This window comes from Phalaenopsis equestris, unplaced genomic scaffold, assembly GCF_001263595.1.
Source record: "Phalaenopsis equestris unplaced genomic scaffold, ASM126359v1 Scaffold233942, whole genome shotgun sequence".
In the NCBI taxonomy this organism is placed as follows: Eukaryota; Viridiplantae; Streptophyta; class Magnoliopsida; order Asparagales; family Orchidaceae; genus Phalaenopsis; species Phalaenopsis equestris.
This window is the reverse complement of record NW_018251871.1, coordinates 29,157-33,520: the sequence shown is the minus strand read 5'-3', so window position 1 is coordinate 33,520 and position 4,364 is coordinate 29,157.

Below are 4,364 nucleotides of genomic sequence, written 5' to 3'. Positions count from 1 at the left end.
CATCATCACATGCTAGGATTCCCTCTGCCATCCACTATAAATGACAGACGCTGATGGCGGGTCCTGCCACCCACAACACAGACATGAGTGGCGGGGTCTGCCACCATCACGCGTCATGACTAAAGGTCAGTGTCGGCACATGCGTCGATTGACGAGCCAAAAAGACGTGCGGCAAGCGACCACTCACTCTGGTAGGAGTGGGTCCCTCCCACTCACATGCCAACTCAAGAGGCCTTCGGTACAGGTGGCCCACACCAAAACTTGTTCTTACCTGGTGCCCGACGGTGCGGGAGTACTGTCGCTCTTCACGGTGGCCGGTGGCTTCATCTTCCTTCTGAGCTGCACCCATAGAAGCCGTCTGAAACTCGATCCTCGTGCTGTGAAATCTCCCTCTCCATATCCCATTCTTAAGTTTTCAGAATTATTTTGATAGATCTGTTTTCATTTTGTAATTTTATTTTTATATTATTTTGAGTTAAGAGGCTGCTACTCAGCATGATCAGTTAGTAGTCCCGAGTGCCTCAAGGAGATCTCCGAGAATAGTAGGAGCACTGAGGAATTGTACGGACGAAAATTATATGCTAAGTGTGTTTAGGAACTGAACTTAAGATTTTATAAATTTAATTTTACATTTGAACTTCAGATTTGTTAAACTTTTTCTAAAATTCTTAGATCTGTTTGATGAATCATATGGTTAAGATGTATAAGGATGATAGCTCAAGACATGGACAAGTCAAGCAAGACAACTTATAAATTTCCTAAAAAGTGAACACAGGATGCTAGTTCTTATCTATTGATTTCTTCTTATTCTCAACTATTGCTCTGTATGTTTATGAATGATTGGAAGCTTTCATCAGCCTCCACTGATTATAAGTTAGCTTAGTTAGCTACTGATTCCCTTGAGCCTCCAACATTAGGATTCGTTAATCCTTCTGACATTAGGCAAAGCACTTCCTCTACCTTATCTGCTATAATAAAGCAGAATAATACTCTCCTAAAAATATTACTCAAAGTTTCTGATAGACTTATTACTTTTGAAGATAAGTTAAAGTAAATCCAACAGAAAGAACCTGAACGGGAGAAATATGTTGCGAATTCTATTTCTGCCCTTCAGAATTAGCTTGAATCTCTATTCTTATGTGAACCATCTAAAACAAAAAAGAAAGGGGAGGAAACGGGGGATCATCGGCTTGGGGGTCACAAATAACTTATAGCCAGAACATAAATATAAACAGAGATATAAACAAAATTAGATTCCTCAGATCTAAGATGAAATTGAGAAAGCATTTAAAAAATAGATTCCTCGGTGCTCCTTCTATCCCTCCCTCCCTCCCTCTATCCCTCTCCCTATTCCTCTCCCAATCTCTCTCCCACTCTCTCATACTTCCATCTATCCCTTGATCTCTCTATCCATCTCTCACAATATTTCTTGATATATTTATTTTTTTATCTCTCTCCCTCCATCCTTGTCTTCCTCTCACACACTTTCCCTCTCTCACTTTCTCTTGCAATCTTTCTTTCTTTCCCTCTCTTTCTCATTTGCACTCTCTTCATCTCTCTTCCATCCTCCTTCCCTCCCACTCTAACTCTCTCTATTATCTCTCTTACCCTATCTCTTCCTTCCTCACACTCTCTCTTTTACTCTATTTTTCTTTTCTCCCACTCTTTGTTTCCCTTCATTCTTTCGCTCTCGCTTTTTCTCACTTCTCTCACTCTATCTCTCTGTCTCTTTTCTCTCACTATATCTTCTAATTGTTTCTCTCTAATTCTTTTTCTCTTCCACTGCCCTCTGTCTCTTCATCTCTCTTCTCCCATATCCTCTTTCTCTCACTCTCTCTCTCACTCTGTCTCTTGTTCTATACCCCCTTCACCCTCTATCTCTAAATATCTCTCTACCTTCCTTGATTTCTCTATCTATCACTCCCTTTTTCTCTCTCACTATATCTCTCTACCTCTATTAGGTCCTCTCTCTCCCTCAAATCATATCTCAATCTCCTCTATCTCCCTCTCTTTTGTTGTCTCTTTATCTCTTTCTTACTCTCTGTTTTTATTTCCTTCTTTCCCTCATGTTCTCTATTGACCTATCTCTCTTCTCCCTTCCTCTTTTTCTCTCATTCTCCATCATATTTTCTTTTTATCACCCTCTCTCTCTCCCTCTCTCTTTGCCTCTCTCTACCTCTCTCAAGCCCTCTCTCTCCCTTTCTTTCTCTCTCTTCCTCATTTTCTACCCTCCATCTATCTTCCACTCTATCTTCTTTCTCACTCTCTCACACTCGTTTATTCTTTCTATCTCTTCTCTCTTTTCCATTTTCCTTCTCTCTCCTTAGCCTCTTACTCTCTTACTCTTTATCCTTCCTTCCCATCCTTATTCTTTGTACCCCTCTCTACAACCCTCCCTCCCTCTTTCTCTCTCATCTTTTCTCTCTCTTTGCCCTTTAATTTCTTCCTCAATTCTTCTCTCTCTCTCTCCCTCTCACTCTTCTTTTTCTCCCTCCCCTTTCTCTATTTTATTCTTTATTTGATTCGATCCAATCTTTCTTTTTTTTTGAGGAAAAGATTGGGCCTGTTTCATTGCAATAAATTAGGAGACTAAAAAGGAGTTGTTGAATTCTACGCGCTTGGAAAGTTTTGGAATAAGAAGGGGGAATTCGCAGATCTTCCATACGTAGAGCTCGTTGGCATTTGAAACAAAATACATTACCTACACTGGAAGTACACATGTTAGTAACAAAACCTTCTTCAAAAGGTCTAAAGGATAAGCTACATAAGCAATTTAATGATTTTCCTCCCCAATGTTGACCTCGATCTGGTAGCATCTTTCCTTGTAACGATCAAGACTGGTAAGTCCATCAGTTCACACAGTTGTCCATATACCAGTAGAAGATTCGACAGCTCTCACTCTCTCACTTAGCTTCTTTTTTGTCTCACTCTCACATTCTCTCTTTCTCTATCCCTCTCCGTCACTACTCTTTCTATCTCTTCCCTCCTGCCTCTCACTTTCTCTCCTACTAATTCTCTCTTTCTTACTGATCTCTCTCCTTTCTCCCTCCTGCTCTTTCCTCCTTCCTCTCTCTCTCACACTCTTTTTACCTTACTCTCATTCTCTCTCTCACTCCCTCTCTCTTTCTCCCTCTCTCCTCCCTATCTTCTCTCTCTCTCCCTCCCTTTCTATCTGACTCTCTCTCCCTCCCTTTCTCACCCTCTCTCTAGTTTACTCTTATTCTCTCTCTCACACTCTCACTCTCTCTCTCTCTCTCTTATTTTCCACACACACTCTCTCTCATGATTTCTCTATACATCTTTCCCACCCTTTCTCTCTCTCTCCACCTCCATCCCTCTTGTTCACTCATTCTCTCACACTCTCTCTGAATCTTCACTCCCTCCCTCATGCTCTCTCCCCCTCCCTGTTGCGCTCTCTCACTCTCTCTTGCTCTCTCTACCCTCCCACCCTCTCTCTTTCACACTCACTCGCTTTACCTCTATCACGAACACTCCTTGCCTTCCTGCCTTCTTAATTCGCTCCCTATCTCTCTCTTGCACCCTCTACATTTCTCTTTCCGTACCGCTCTTTCTTTCTCTTCCCTCACTTTATTTACTAGCTATATTATTCTTTTTGCATCTCTCAATTTATTGCTCCCTATCTCTTCAAATTGACTTTCACTCTTACTCCCACACATGCCTAGTCTCTCCTTATCACTTTATTTTAAATTTCCCTATCTCTCACTCTCTCTCCCTATCTCTCACTCTCTCGTACTCTCTTTCATTGCTCTCTCCTATTTCTCTTGCACCTTTCGCTCTTTCAATCCATCAATCAAGCACTCTCTCTTTCCTCTCTCTCTTTACTTTTCTTCTCATTGCACCATCTCTCTATTCTCTCTTCCCTCACTCTCACTTCTCTCTCTCATTTTCTCTCTCCATCTCCAATCCCCTTGCTCTCTCTCTCTTCAATTCCACTCATTCTTACCCCCTCTCTCTCTCTTTCTCTATTCTCATTTTTTCTCTCCCTCCTTATGCTTTTTATTCACTCTCCTCTCACTCTTTCTCGCTATCCCCCACTATATCTTGCTCACCTTTTCTCCATTTCTCTCTATCCCTCACACACACTCTCTCTGAATCTCTCTCTTTCTCCCTTCATCCATTTCCTCCATCTCTATTTCTCCATGTCCCTCTATCTCTTACTCTCACTCATTCTCTTACTTTCCCTCCCTCTCTCTTTGCGTTCACTCTATATTATTCCCCCTTCCCTTAATCTATTTCTTTCTCTATTTAACTCTCCCTTTCTCTCCCTCTCTCGCTCCCTCTCCCTCTCTTCAACCACTCTTATACCTCTTCTATCTATCTCCTTCTCAATCTCTCTCAATCTC